Raw genomic sequence first — 16436 nt, 5'->3', positions numbered from 1 at the left:
CTTATATGGAATCTGTAGATTTGTCGGCGTCGGTCGATAGAACGATGGGTTATTGTAAGACATGAATAGTCACCAAGCTGTGTCGATCGCGTGTCTCCGTATAATCATGGAAATTTGGTCATCATAATCTAGGTTCCATGGCGGAGTTAACTTGACGTGGCTCGCTGACGCTCACGAAGCTGGCGGCATCACAAATGTCGTAGAATGCCTATCTAGGGAAAGGAAGTCTCTGGTGCACAAATGGTGTCAATAAACTGGAGTTGTAATTCTGAATCTGGTGTTGGAAAAAAGAAAGTGCATTACCAGCGATTCTATCCTTGTGGATAATCTCACGCGGTAATGAACAGAAAGATGTCAATTAAGTGGTGTTTAATGTTGCATTTTATATACAACATATACTATAATCGGAGGGGGTTAAATTATGATTATTACCATGATTATTATGATATATGACAACCATTGCGTCTAGGGGGAGGAGGAAGAGGAAGACAAAAGAGGAGGGAAAGAGGGAGTAGGAGAATTAAGAGGAGTGAGAAGGTAGGAGACGAAAACAATACCCTAACGATCCTTTATTATGTATATGCCTCTTAAAAGAAAATAATTGAAGATAAGAAAGTATAATAAGATTAGATTAAATAGCATGAAATAGAAAGAATAAAATAAAGTAAAATGATATAAAATGAAACAAAATTGAATGAAATGGGCTAATATAGAATAGATTATAAGATTAAATAGATTTAGAGAGGATAGAAAAAAAAGGAAAAGAAACAAATAAGGAGAGGAGAAAAATAAGAAAAAATAAAACAATAAATTGAGATAAAAGAGAAAAAAGAAAAAGAGGAAAATAGAATAGAATAGATTAGAATAGAATAAAACAAAAGAGAAAATAAAACAAAAGCTTCCCATTCTATAACAACTTCAGACAATATAATGTATATGACTTCACTGAGGTCGTTACCTAAAGATAAACAGGAAGTGATCAAGACGACACACAACGGGACCCACAGAGACCGCAAATACTTTCATCAAATTAAGTTATCTGGCATTAATAGGCATATCAATGGAGATCAGCCCATAGTTGGACATTTGGCAGTTCGGCACTCTTCGAACTGCTACGAATGAATTCTTTCTCAACAGGTCCCTCCCCTGACTTCGGAATCGTTGACCTGACTTAACAAAAACCAAACTTAACCTAACCCGGCCTGACCTGACCTAACCTTCTTTGACATAATGACGTCATCCATGGGAGTGGGGGGGGGGCCTCAAAGTAGACAAAGTTGAGAGAGGGATATTACTGGAAAAATACCCTTAAATAATTTCGCAATTTTGTTCGCCTTGGCGAGGAGTAACAGCTCCGTCATAAACAGAATTTCATAAGCAAGCGTCTTGCCCAGGATATGGCGTATTTACATAATTGTATTTACCTAACTGTAGTACTGTATACAGGGAAGGAGTAACGCTTGTGTGGTTCTGTCTCTTATTCTCCAATTATCATACTAGGACGTGAACGCCTATCTCCTTCATCTCCTCCATCATCTACACCCCTATGTTCCCTTTATTCCCCTCAAGGCAATAGGGAAGAATACTAATAATCCCAAATGGATGATGGGTGGGTTGAAAAAAGAGGTCGGAAAAAAGAGGAGACACATCTTAGATACAAATATAACCAGGGTCCTCACGTGGGGGTGGGGGTGGGGGGTTGACATATGCCCTGGGTTGGCACTTTTAAGGGGGCGGTAATTCTAACTTGGAATTGCAGCCCACAATCCTGGAAAAATAATGACAATAGAAAAGAGGTCAAAGAAGCCTGGAATATTCTATCGTAATAGACTATTTTTGCGTTAGAATCATCAAAATATGAAATATTTTTCCTTATCCTTTCTGCAATAGGGATATTAAATACAAATTTTAAAATATGTTGAATTGTTTCGCAAGCCAGTAGTTCAAATGTCGACACGAAAAAATTAATAAGTTTGACTCAAAATATCTACATTTTCTTTTTCATTTGTTTACTCAGTTGATTTGTGGTTTTGGCGGAGGTGGGAAATGGTGACAGGGGGAGGGTGCGTCACTGAAAACTTTACCCTAGGGCGGCACTTAGGCACGTAAGGTTCCTGAATATAACGACTTGACTGGATTGGTTAAAAAGAACACGCGCACTGCGAAACGTAACCATGAAATTAAGGTTGCCAGGCAAGTGAGATCCAATCCAAAGTGCTTCTTTCATCTCTACAGAAAAAAAAGAAAAAAAAAAAAGGAAAGGATAGGCCCAGTTAAAAACGACGAAGATGTCATGATAGATTCGGAGGAAAAAAGGAACGATGCGTTTAACGAATATTATTCTCGCGGTGTTTACATAGAATTTAGATATTCGACCTGATTTTCAGTGGGGGATGAAGGAAGTAGACTAACATCAGCATTAGTAAAGTAGAAGTAGTTAAACAAATTGATAGACTTAAATCTACAAAATCCCCGAGTCCAGACGATTTTTCTTCCGAGAATGGTTAGAGTGTAAATTTGAAATCTGCGACCAGTTAACGGAAATATTTAATAAGTCGATAGACACTGCTTTAGTGCCTATTGCTTGGGGGCAGGCAAACATTGTTCCTGTTTTCAAAAAAGGAGATAAATTGTCCATATGCAACTACAGGCCAATAATTTTGACATCAGTTATAGGTAAAATGCTTGAATCAATAATAGCTAATAGAATCAGAGATCACATTGAGAGACATATGTAATATGATTCATGACTCACAGCATGTGTTCTCGAAGGTTATGTCATGTGTACCCGTAACTAATCTTCTTTTTGCACTAAATCTACAAGGCGTCAGATAACAATGATAGTTACGATGTTATTTACTTTGACTCTAGCAAAGCGTTCGACTAGGTACCCCACCAGAGACTACTAAACGAAGTCAAAACCTATGGTATAGGAGGAAAAGTATTTGAATGGATTAGAGCTTGGATCAGTGACAGAAAACAACGGGTCACCATAAACGGTGTAAAATTCAAATGGGGGAGTGTTTCTAGTGAAGTTCTCCAGGTCTCGGTTTTGGGTCCCTTATTGTTCATTATGTATATAAAAGACTTGGTCAATGGGATTAATAGTGATGTTAGTAAGTTTACGGACGACACTAAAATAGGACGCCGAATTAGGTCAGGAGAAGACGCCGAGATTCTGCAGGAGGATCTTAACAAATTGTTCACATGGGCAGTGAAATGGCAAATGTACTTCAATATCTCAAAGTACAGCGTGTTAAACGTAGGTTTACACAACTCAGAAAGCAGGTATAGCTTAGATCAATACTTTTCAAACTATCTGATGTGGCGGACCGGCATTTTTTTCCAATGTGCCACGTACCGGTAATATTTCGTAGTAATATTAATTTATACCGGAAACGATATATATAATGTATATATTAAAAGATGATTTTTTTTTATCTTCTATTTATTTTTAAACAAATAATTCAATATCAAAACATATAAAAAATAATTTAAAAAATAACTAGTTTATTAACACAAAAATAAACATTATATAACCTTAATCTTTACTAGTGTGAAAGGTGAGCCTGCTTCTTTGTCAGTTTATCCAGTCGTGGTTCAATTGAGGACAGTGCCACGCGCAATGGAGAATGAATATCCATATTATTCCTGTACTTTGTCTTAATAACACTCATGGTTGAGGAGCCAATCTCGCAGAGGTATAGTGAAGGAAACGGGAGAAGAGTTTTCAGAGCAATTTCACTAAGCTCAGGATATTCTGCTTTCACTTTTATCCATTTTCATTACATAAGGACAAATTACTGAAACTAGCAGTCACAGCTTAGAATTTCCTTGAAATTCCTTAGATTCTACCAATTCCTCAAGTGATTCCTTAGCATGGCCTGGACACTCAAAGCCGCATACCGATAGCTGGTGGTTCGCGTACCGGCACCGGTCTGCGGACCACCACTTTGAGTAACACTGGTTTAGATAACTCTTTTTTTTTTAGAGAAAACTGAGTGCGATAGATATTTTGTGAGTTCTACTGAGTCCTGACCTTAAGTCCAGGAAACAGTGCATTAGCGCCAGGAATAGAGCTAATAGAGCATTAGGTTTCATTGTTAGGACTGTTACGAATAAAAGTGCAGAATTAATTATAATATTCTCTATGGCGTTAGACACATCCTTGACTATGCGGTACGATTTTGGTCTCCGTCTCATAGAATGGATGTCAATTCATCAGAATCAGTACAGAGGAGAATGACCAAAATGATACATGGACTTAGAAATTGACCTTACGAGGATAGGCTTAGGCATCTTAACTTACACTCTCTGGAAATACGCAGAGTGTGGGGTGGTCTAATAGAGGTGTTCAAGTGGATCAAAGGTTTTAACAAGGGTGACGCAATCAAGGTAATCATATTAAGACAACAGGACAGGACTCGCAGTAATGAATCTAAATTGTACATATTTAGATTTAAAAAGGAAATAGGCAAGAATTGGTTTACTAATAGTGTGGTCAACAAATGGAATAGACTTAGTAACCATGTAGCGAGCGCTGAAACTATCAGTTGTTTTAAGAAACGGTTAAACAACTTTATGGATGGGGATCACAGGTGGTAATTGACATGGAATTGCTTAGTGTAGGCTTTATGGTCTCTTGCAGTCTCCATTCTTTTGTTCATATGTTCTTTCTGCATTTCCTTTTCTACCTACTACACTACCCACCTCTTCCCTCCTCCCTCCATTTTTCCTCCTCCTCCTCTCCCCAAAATCCCATGCACTGGGAGCCCACCACTTCTCAAAGTTCTAATTAGAATAAGATACCCCATCCACGGTACGATCTGGTCTTGAGGCAGCCTGACAGATCTGGCTGGATCCGACCAGTTTGGATCGCATGCTGTATATACTGAATTTGGTTTGCCCGACAGGCATTTGCGATCCAATCTGGTAGGATCCGGCCAGATTTGTCCGGAGGTCTGAAGACCATATTTGTAACGTTGATGGAGTCCCTATGGATTCTTGTGTCAACAACAACAACCTCCCCCCCCCCCCGCGCATCACATAGGCCCTGTTCTCACTAGCAATTTGATCTGCGGCACTTCATTTACAATGTAAGTCAACGGAGGCGTTCACACACAACAGTGCAGATTTTTCTTGACTATGCGGTACCGCCACGGCTTCCGCGCGGTTCATACCGCTAGTGTGAATAGAGCCTTATAGTCACATGCAGAAAGTATACGTGACGCCGCCGGCACGTGCGCTAACTAGACGCTCCATTTCGTTTAACCTGGTAGACTCACTTCACCTACGTTACCATATAGTTGGTCTGGTATTCATAAATTTCAATGAACTTCAGTTTATTGTTGTTTCAATCTCCGACAAATTAACTCTCGGGATAGATTAGTTTACATTTGGTTAGGTTAGGTTTATTTTAGTTTAGTTTGTATTTAGTCAGGCTTATAATAGTTTAGCTTTATCTAAGTTAGGTAAAGTTACGTTAGGGTTATGCTAAGACTGGTGCAATACTGAAAATAACACTTAGAAAACTACTACGAGTATTTGCATCACTTTGTCTTTCGCTAACATTCATCTGAAGATAAAGTAGACTAAAACCTAACAGTTTGCTCAGTGGCCTTAGCTTGTCGCAGTTATCCCATGCAGTGTACTTCAACTACCTCCAGTACACTCAGTACTTCCGTGCATCACGTTCCAAGTACAGATGAGATTAATCGTAATCGACCAATGTGGCTGAATTCGACTTCTTTATTGATTTTCTTCTGGCTAAAGTCGATCGATCTTATTCAGTTAAGGTCGGGGAAGCTTTGGTGTTAGACCAAGTTGACGTTTTGCTTTGGCCGACGCCAGGCGATCTTATCAAACTTAGAAGAACTTTTGGGTCGGAAAGGGTCAGCACGCAATTTGAATGAGGATATGCAATGTTCTGGAACCGGCTTACGGAGACAGGAATTCGGAGTCTGAGTCCGGAATCAGGCCCCTGAAGATGAACATAATGTACTCCTTCATCTTCCGATGAATACCTTCTGAATATATTCTCACCGCAGCTGTGAAAGAGAACAGCCATTTGGAATCAAGTTCCCACGGAGAACGGGTAAGTACAGGAATCAGGCGCACATGTAGGACGCATGCGCGATATTGTGCACATGATAAAATTAATTTACCTTTGTCATTTTGGTATTTAGCAACAACGAATTTGAGAAAGAAAGTTATCTATTATTTCATGAATAAAGGAACGCAGAATTTTTGTTTTATTCATTTTGACAAGACAAGTAATAATAATTTAGAAAACCGTCGTTGATGCTCGTCTCGTATGAACGAACTTTATCTTTTTTTTTTACTTCCTTTATGAAGACGATCAACAATAATTTACAAATATGTCGAAGTCATTCGTCTTCTTACCCGAGTTCATCTAGCATGAATGAACAGAAAGAATAGTAGATGGGCCCAGCACTAGTCAGACACACAAGCTAGTATGACATGAAGATGGAGGAAATGACTGATACAAGAACTGGCTAAATCGAGGCAGAATTAGAATAATGATTAAAAAACAATAAGTAGTTTTGTGAGCATTCGGGAGTACAACAATAACCCCCAGGGGTAAACGGTTCGATGATGTAACCATAGAGTCTGATACCAATGGCCAAAAGGAATCAGTATATATTAAACCTCCAAGAAAGGGGATTCTATCCCATGAGAGGGCAGATTGTTCCAAGATGGTGCAATGCGGTTGGAGAAGAATCTTTTGCGAACAACAGTTTGATAAATCTGAATATAGAAGTCTATGACCTCTAGTACTGGGATTAGGTGACATAAAATATAAATCATTCAGTATTACAGAAGTTGATCCATGAAATATTTTGTAAATATATATCAGGTTGTTTCTCAAAAGCCTGACTTTTGGGGAATACATTTTCAACTTGATCTCTGTTAGAGTAAATTATAGTCTTAAGACCTTAGATTTCATCATTCCAACTACGTGTACTGACTTTAACAGCTTAAGATCACTGATGCAACTTCATAAAAGGTTTTATATTCTTAGTGAATATCGAGGTCCTATATTGCACATGAATGAATGTAGTCTTGTTTTTTTTCATTTATGTGTGACTTGAATTTCTTTTGATATGTAGATGTAAATGTAAATGTAGATGCGGAGCTTTAGTCTTTATATCGACAGCTCCTTATGGGGTCCTCTTGTTTTGCTTGATGTCTTATCATAGAGATTGTTTTCTTGTGTTTTCTCTTTTCATCCACATTTTATCATTTCTTTGTGTTATTTAAGTTGTTGTTCTTGGTTTGTCAACAGGAACTCTCTGATGGTTATGTTGTCGTCTTTCCGGTAGGGTCCTTGTAAAGTTACGGTCTTGATGTTCAGCTCCTGATAGCTTGGTCATCTATCTAAGGTTCAGATTCGAGGTGTTTTGCCTTCGTTGTGGCACATCTCTATATACGATATACTATTTACTTCCTTAACTGTTTATAACGCGCTTCGTTTTTGTTTTGTTTACTTTGTTTATATTGCCTATACTCCGTTTTCTCCGTCCGCTTCCTTCATAATCTCTCTCTCTTTCTCTCTTTTCACGGTATCTAAGCATGATAGGAAACTAACAAAGAAGTTATTTTCACCAAGAAGAAACTGGTTGTTGAATTCTTGGTGAAAATAATTTATCAAACCGAACTCATACTTTTAGGTTATCATCTACACCCAAATGAAAGAAAAAGAAGAAGAAAACAAAAAAGAAGAAGAAGAAGAAGAAGAAGAAGAAGAAGAAGAAAAAAGACAAAGAAGAAGAAGAAGAAGAAGAAGAAGAAGAAGAAGAAGAAGAAGAAGAAGAAGAAGAAGAAGAAGAAGAAGAAGAAGAAGAAGAAGAAGAAGAAGAAGAAGAAGAAAAAGATAAAGAAGAAGAAGAAGAAGAAGAAGAAGAAGAAGAAGAAGAAGAAGAAGAAAAAAGAAGAAAAAAGAAAAAAGAAGAAGAAAAGTTGATAAATGCCCAGACATGATCAATAATAAAGCTCAATAATTCGCATTGCACAATGATACTGATAGTTTGGTGACCGTATTGATGAGGGCAAGCAGAGGGATGGTGAAAATAATATTAAGACAATGTATTGTGACAATATTTCTGCTCGTACACGGAACCGCTAAGTTTTGAAACTTAACACGGAAGTTCATTTTAGTGAGGCTTCTAAGAGCCTGTGAAGTAAAGGTAGGGTTACACTAGTCGACGAAAAGCTTGCTGTCCAGCTTTGCATTCGTTCATCCTATGATAAGTGGTTACACGTAAGTCCAGCCTTAACTTATTAAGAAATTCCCACCAATCACGTAAAAGGAGCTTCAATAAGCCCCACCCTTTATCCAGAATGAGGAATCTCATTGGCAGAGCCAATGCCTATGCTATCTCAAATATTTCATCCCAAATAACTTTGAACGATTCGCGATCTCTCTAAAATGCATATTTGGGGATCTTTGTATATCTTATACACACACACACACACACACACACACACACACACACACACACACACACACACACACACACACACACACACACACACACACACACACACACACACACACACACACACACACACACACACACACACACACACGACTCGATGGCGCAGTCGTTAGAGTCACCGGCCGCCACTACGGCGGTCCGGGTACAAATTCCGACCAGGGCTGAAATAATTTTAGTATCGCTGCGCTGTGAGTCGTTACTCCAACTCTCGTGGGCGGGGGTTTTTGTGTGTGTGTGTGAGTGTAAGGTCACAGCATTACCCATAGATCGATCATGCATGAGTTCTGAGCTCTCTTCCGGGAGGAAAATAGCTGTCGATCACGAGTCCAACGCGTGATCCAAGATCAAGGTGAATCACACACACACAGATTATCGAGCACTAGGCAGAAGATGCTTGTCACCCATAGATAATGGTAATTGAAGGGCTGACTTAGTGAGAGAGACTAAATTATCGTTATTTCTTAATATAGTCGGGATGCCTCACCTCCCAAAGCGCCTCTTGTGGTCGTACCTTCTCTACTAGAGCATGGATAACTTCAGTATTCCACTCCATCACGGCAAACATTGTAGATATCAATCAGATGGTAAGAAGAGTTTTCGCGCCTAAGGAAAATTACCAATGATTACACACAGTAGTATTCAAACGACTGTTTGATTATTGCCACGATATACATTACATAGAATTTATTTTCTCTTTCAAGATAATTTTCTACTATTAGATAATTTACCTCTTATTACTGAATAAGTTGTGTGTGTGTATATATATATATATATATATATATATATATATATATATATATATATATATATATATATATATATATATATATATATATACTGTATATATATATATACATATATGACGTAAGCAGAGTAGGAAACACAGGAGTCTTAGTCTTGAGTTTATTCCTGACTAGTTTCGCAGGTGTGCACCCCTGCAAAACTAGTCAGGAATAAACTCAAGACCAAGACTCCTGTGTTTCCTACACCGCTTACGTCAACCTGTCAGAATGTCTTAACATATATGTATATATATATATACATATATATATATATATATATATACATATATATATATATACATGATATATATACAGACACACATACATACATATATATATATATATATATATATATATATATATATATATATATATATATAAATATAAATATAGTAAATATGAATATTCTTAACATATATTTTCAGTTTCTTTCCCTCGTATTTTTTCAGTGCTGTGGAATACACCGGTATTACGTTGGGTGTCCCTAAGCTTGGATTACAATCCAAATCCTCCAGCGTTGGACGAAATCCATCCTTAGGCTCGGAATGCAACCCATCCGTTGATTAATGTAACCATACCTTAAGCGGACCAAAGAAACAAGAGCACTTGAAAGTGCTTGACGAGTGTCGAGAAAGCTCCCAGACAGCGTCAGCGCAAATTATTTCGTCCCTGTTTTCATATTGTCACACATTAATGATATTTTATTCTATGTAGTACCAGGAGATTTCATTCAGGTGAACGGATACCTTGGGTCAAGTACTCTTTATTAGCCTATTTGGTGCCTGCTTTTCTTTATATATGACAAAGAATTTTGGACATGAAAAACATTTCTACAAAAACACAAGAAAAAGGCGAAATTGTCACCGGAAAGGTTAGAATAATAAGTGTGGGGTGAAGAACACCTACAAAGACTGGCGAGAAGTATACTCGTTCACCGGGAGGTGTTTAGTTGTGTCTGAAATCTTATGAGGTCGTACAGCTAGAGCAAGTGGGAATTGCTGATAGCCGTTGGGGATCGAGCCCAGATCTTCGGATCCAGTTATGAATTGGAAGATGAGTGAGCTTTATTCATGGGTTCCGATCCCCCCACCCCCCAAAAAAAAGGATTCCGAAGTAATTTCTTATCCCCTTCCGTACCGAGTTGTGACGTCATAGCCAATCTCGATTAACTCCTTTCGTACCTGTTACTACTTTTCCTTTTACTCTAGCTGGCGCCAGACTATTACATTTACCCTCGTAATACACTCTTGCCAGCGAAGGGTTTGTAACTCCCTCACAACCAAAGAAGAAGAAGAAGAAGAAGAAGAAGCAAAAGAAAAGAAAAAAAAATGCAAGGAGGTCGTGACTCACTTCAAGAACTTTCTCACAGTGTGAGGTTTTGCAAAGTTCCCCTTCCAATAGCGTTCAGTCTCTGTACCTCTCTTCACTTTCTATCATCCTCATCAATTTTCTTGTCTCTACTGCTTCTACGATTTCATCCTCCTCCTTGGCCGTGTCCCTCTCCTCGGTGTCTGAAGGCAGTACTGGAGTGGGCATAATTCCATGTCTATTCTCAACATTTGTGCATACCATTTCAGATCGAGAATTACTGAACTATAATGGATGAATCTTTGGTAAACTCGGAGTCTTACAAAAGTCCAATTGGACGAGGATGGGTTGTGTGTGTGTGTGTGTGTGTGTGTGTGTGTGTGTGTGTGTGTGTGTATGTGTGTGTGTGTGTGAGGATAGCTCGACAGCTATTTCCCTCCCGGAAGAGAGCTCAGAGCTTCATATACGACCGATCTATGGGTAATGCACCTTACACTCACACACACAACCAACTCTCCTGGAGTAAAGACTCGTAGCACAGCGATACTGTGTGTGTGTGTGTGTGTGTGTGTGTGTGTGTGTGTGTGTGTGTGTGTGTGTGTGTGTGCGTGTGTGTGTGATTTGGTGGGTGCCCATGCGTATCTAGTGACGGAGGAGTGTTGAGGGGGGTGGGGGGGGGCGCAGACTTGCTCGCCTGGGTGATTCGGTTCACAATCACGACCCGAGAAGAGGCGGATGTGCTGTGTACTGTACAACGAGTACAGACAGATAGACAGACGTCTTTCGGTTCCGTTGGATGGAGACACAGAAACCGCCCATCGGGACGGGAATGTGGTTCTCCACAGTCTTGGATCACGTGCTGGACTCGTGGTCGACAGCTGTTGCCCTCTCGGATGAGAGCTTAGAGCTCAGTTATTGAACGATATATAGGTAATACTATAACCTTACATCTACACACACACACACACACACACACACACACACACACACACACACACACACACACACACACACACACACACACACACACACACACACACACACACACACACACACACACACACGACTCGTGGCGCAGTGGTAGAGTTTCCGGCTGCCACTACGGCGGTCCGGGTTCAAATCTCGCCCAGGGCTGAATTTCAGTATCGCTACGCTGCGGATCGTTACTTTAACCCTTGTGGGCGGGGAGTTGGGTGTGTGTGTGTGTGTGTGTGTGCGTATAAAGTCAATGCATTACCCATAGATCGGCCATATATGGGCTCTGAGCTCTCTTTCGGGAGGGAAATAGCTGTCGATCACGAGTCCAACACGTGATCCAAGACCATGGTGAATCACACGATTGTTATGCTTAAAGGAAACAGCAAATGTTTTTTCAAGATGGGAAGCGTTAACCTCTATTTCACTCTAGAGGTGACAGACACCCCCTCAAAGACCAGTCACGCAGCATTCTTCTATGACTGACGGCTAGTCGCGATTTCCCCTTCTCTAATGCCTCGTTTAAATCCCCCCGGGGTTATCACGCTGGGCTATTTTTCGTCCAACTTCCGATTAATCGGCGCTGCCGCACACTCCCAGATCTTTCTCCGCCGCAAAATTACTATAACAGACTAGTTTGTTTTCTTGGCAAAAATGCATAGAATTTCATATGATATGCTGGAGGGAAATTATTTCCTTCCTGCATATCAGATTCCTTCCCGAAAGCTGCGAGCTGCAAATCTGCTCCGACAGTCGGAGGAAAAATAGCCCAGTGTGATAACCTCCACGACTCCAACTCTTCGGCGAGATAGTGTCCCCATGGGAGGAACAAAAGATTCGAATCTTTAGACACCAAAGGCTTGTTCGAAGTAGGGTTTCATCCTCCGATGTCGAAAGGGAGGTTTCCCTAGTCTGAATAAAATCGCTTGGCGGCAGCCAAAATAAACAAAAAGAGTTTGATACTATCACATCTTTTGTTGCGAAGTGAGAGGTGTCTGGTTCATCTGGATGAAATTGTCTATCGTAAGCCAGAATAGATATACAAAATAAGCTTATCAAAAGAAACACCACGTGAGGACGAAGCCTTGATTAATACGATGATACAGTTTAGTTTTATCAAGTGTCATAGTACACAGATCTCTGAGAATAAATAGGAAGACAAGAGGCTTGATAAAGTTGTAGGAAGCAAAACGTCGCACTAATCAAGGGTCCGTCCTCACTTTTGGTGTTGTTTTTTTTTCTTTATAGACACGTTTGCCAATTACAGACGTAGAAAATCAAACCCCACCAGCAAGAAGGAGCTATAAAACAACATCACAAATTACATTACAACCAAGAAATTAGTGGGAAGACATTAATAAATTTCACTGAAAACATTGGCAGCTGTGAGGAGCCCAGACGACTTCAATTGATCGAAGCAATACATATCAGAGATAATCCCATCCATCAACATCCAATTCAACATGATTTCTACCATATCTTTATTCAATTCATCCCTTATAAATCAAGCATGGAGATGCAATCTAGCATCCCTCCCTCCTCGCCTTCCTCCTATTGCTCCTCCTCTCGTTCCACCTCCAATCCCCGTCCCAACCTACCACCTTGACCTTGCTGCGAAAATCTGAGCAGTGTCAGAAAAAAAAAAAAAAATCCTCCCCCTCCTGTGCAATTGTCATCAATGACCTCAGCGCTGTTTCCCCTCCCACTCCATCCTAACCCCGCTAGTAGTATCAGACGCACATATAAATAGTCATGACACCTTTTAGCTTTCAATATTCATTTTAGATGGAAGTACCTACCATCATATGTATCACTTTTCAATTCCTGTTATATTATTTGTATTCGTGACGCCATTTTGTAGTTGTAGTAGGGTGGCTAATAAAAGTATATTAATAATGGTAAAATAGTGTATTAAATCACAATTCGGAGGCTGATTACAACCAACGTTACGCTTTGTTTTGGCGCCAAACATATAGGAGCTCACTTGGTTCTCCCTACAGACACGTATACAAAGTTATATGCTTTACAATAAATAGATGATACAATCAATAATCAAATTAATGTCCAACAAAACCTATGACAATTGATAATACAATGAGGAAAATATACAACTCCTAATTGAACAATACGTAAATATAATGCACAACATAATTGTACGATGCTACAACGTACCACACCACATAATTATTTGTCGTTTGTTATTACATATAATCCTAAAGATGAGAACGAAATGTTGTTTAAATGGAAGATTATGCAAATTTAGTTTATGCTCATCAGCTTGAAGGAAAATTATTATTAAATATCGAGAATACCAGAAAAAGTTAAATAACTGTAAAATGCAGACATTGAATTTAGCGCTGCTACCCTCCCGGTGTATGAGTGTATCGAGGAATGGAAGCTTTCCTTCCATCTCCATTTCTACCGTGAATTGGATATGTTCGTAAACTTCATTCAACATACGAAGTTTGTTGTTTATATTTGACTCCTCTGGCATTATCATTAAAACATTGTCCACGTACCGAAACCACTTAGAGCCTCTTCCTATGATCCGTATGAATGCCTATAGGAAACCCATAAACAGAAGCTTCATACACTACCTCTCACGACATAGCACGAGATTAAAGTCCGGTGTAATAATAGGTTTCTACCTATGGGCTATAAGAATATGCAGTGATGAATTTCTGGCAGATGAAATAACGTACATAACCCAGGCCTTCCGTAAACTTACGTATCCCTCAGGTCTTCTACACAAATTAAAAAACAAATCAGTAGTGATTTCGAGAACCAATAACAGAAAGACTAAAGAGGATTGCCTCTTAGTACCATACACAAAAGAAAGCGGAAGGAATTACCAACTTCCTATCCAAAAATGGTATACACAGTGCATGCCGCGGCATTAAAGGATCAGAGACATAATGAGTATGACGGAGGACAAGGATGTCATAAACCAGAGCAACATTGTGTACAATATTTCATGTGGAGGTTGTTCGTCCACGTACTACGGAGGGTCATCGCGTGACTTTATAAAAAAAAAGGGTGTGCGAACACAAGAATGATCTACGGCACCACAGAACATCAAACTCTCTGGTGGTGCGCGTAGATACACACAGACATCTGTCCAATTGGAATAACGTCGAGGTTCTCCACACAGGGCTTTGGAAAGAATAAGAAAAAAATCATAGAAGCCGCACACATCACAACGAGCAAAGCCACAAATCACCGAGAAGGACACGGTAGCCTAGCACAACATGGAGCTAGATTGACTTTGGCCGCGCTAACACGCAAAAGATCGCAGGCAACCGGCCAATCAGCGGGCTCCTTTCCCAGACAGCTGGCAAGATGAGCCAGTACTGGGATATATATTGTCCATAAGATATGTTTGTCTATAGTCTCTCTGAGGAAGACATCCGTCGAAACGTTAGAGGAAATATATTACTCCTGCCTTATCCTGTGTCTCCTTACCACCTTCCACTATATATATATATACATATATATATATATATATATATATATATATATATATATATATATATATATATATATACCTGTATATATATATATATATGTATGTATATACATATTTTGTGTCGTGATAGATTACTAGTACACTTGATTATTATGAAAACAACAATGGTATCAGTAGAATGAATCTTAATGTTTCAAAACTAATTGCATTCCAATCAGTTTTCGTATTGCTAATAATAGTTTATATTTCAGACCTGCTAGTCTTTTGCATAAGAAGAGACCAGCTGAGCTGTTAAATCTTGAAGGTTTGTAGATCACCTTGGGAGTCCCTGATAGATTTCTGATGAATGAAGGTTTTTGTCACCAAGTTGTGATTAGTCATCTTTTGTGTCTACCCATTCTCTTGAAAGCCACGTTATTTATTTCCATAACAAAGGCCTCTTCCCCCTCATAATTAGGGAGGTAATCAAGTCAAAGGCACACACCCACTCCCATCGCTCCCCTCTCATCTTAGCACCACATGGATGGAAGGTTATCCCTGCTTCCTGCCCACTGACTGGGTCTATGTATAAAAGGCTTTTTTCCCCTTACAAAGGAGGTAGCCAGCCAAGGCATGCACCCAATCCCAGCCGTTCCTCTCCCATCCACCACCCATCGTTTCCCTGTCAATTTAGCTCTTCGTGACGTGGTCAGAAGCAATGCAGCAAGGCACAGCACATCCCAAGTAGGGCCGCTTTATTAACATAGCTACCCTCCCTCCTCGTCTCCTCGTACGGAAAACAGAGAAGACGGGGAGGGAAAGACGTGACGTAGATCTCGCTATTTTTCTTGAATCCTTAACGGTAAAGTAACACTAAATATACCCAAGACACAATTATTTGATGAAAAGTAGATTACTATATGATCTTTCTATTGTTAGATACATCAGCTTGGTGAAATGAAAACAATTGCTTTGATATTATTTTAATCACTATACATCATACAAAGTATTACGGAAATATACCAGAAATTAATAAATAGATATCTTATTCTACTAATATACAAAGGAGGAAATTCGAATGAATTGACAGGGAGTTTTGACTTTCGATTCAACTTAAAGTCTTCTAAAGACTCGTCCTACTCAAAGTCTATCAGAGCATTATTTCAACTTATGATATATAAAAAATATTCCTATTAACACTTGTACATATTTGAGTGACAAATGCACACCAAAAGATTATTACATCACAATACAAAATAATTTTCATTTTCCTTGTTTATCACTTCATGACTGACGACAGGTCTTCCTTTACAAACAAAAATTGGAAAAATAGTGAATGTGAGATTCAACTTTCAGAATGGACTCATTCAGATGTACAGTTGTCCACACTTCTAGATTATACAGGGA

This window comes from Oratosquilla oratoria, chromosome 5, assembly GCF_046742065.1.
Source record: "Oratosquilla oratoria isolate Oo_2021 chromosome 5, ASM4674206v1, whole genome shotgun sequence".
In the NCBI taxonomy this organism is placed as follows: Eukaryota; Metazoa; Arthropoda; class Malacostraca; order Stomatopoda; family Squillidae; genus Oratosquilla; species Oratosquilla oratoria.
The sequence above is the reverse complement of the archived record's forward strand: the minus strand, read 5'-3'. Positions refer to the sequence as shown.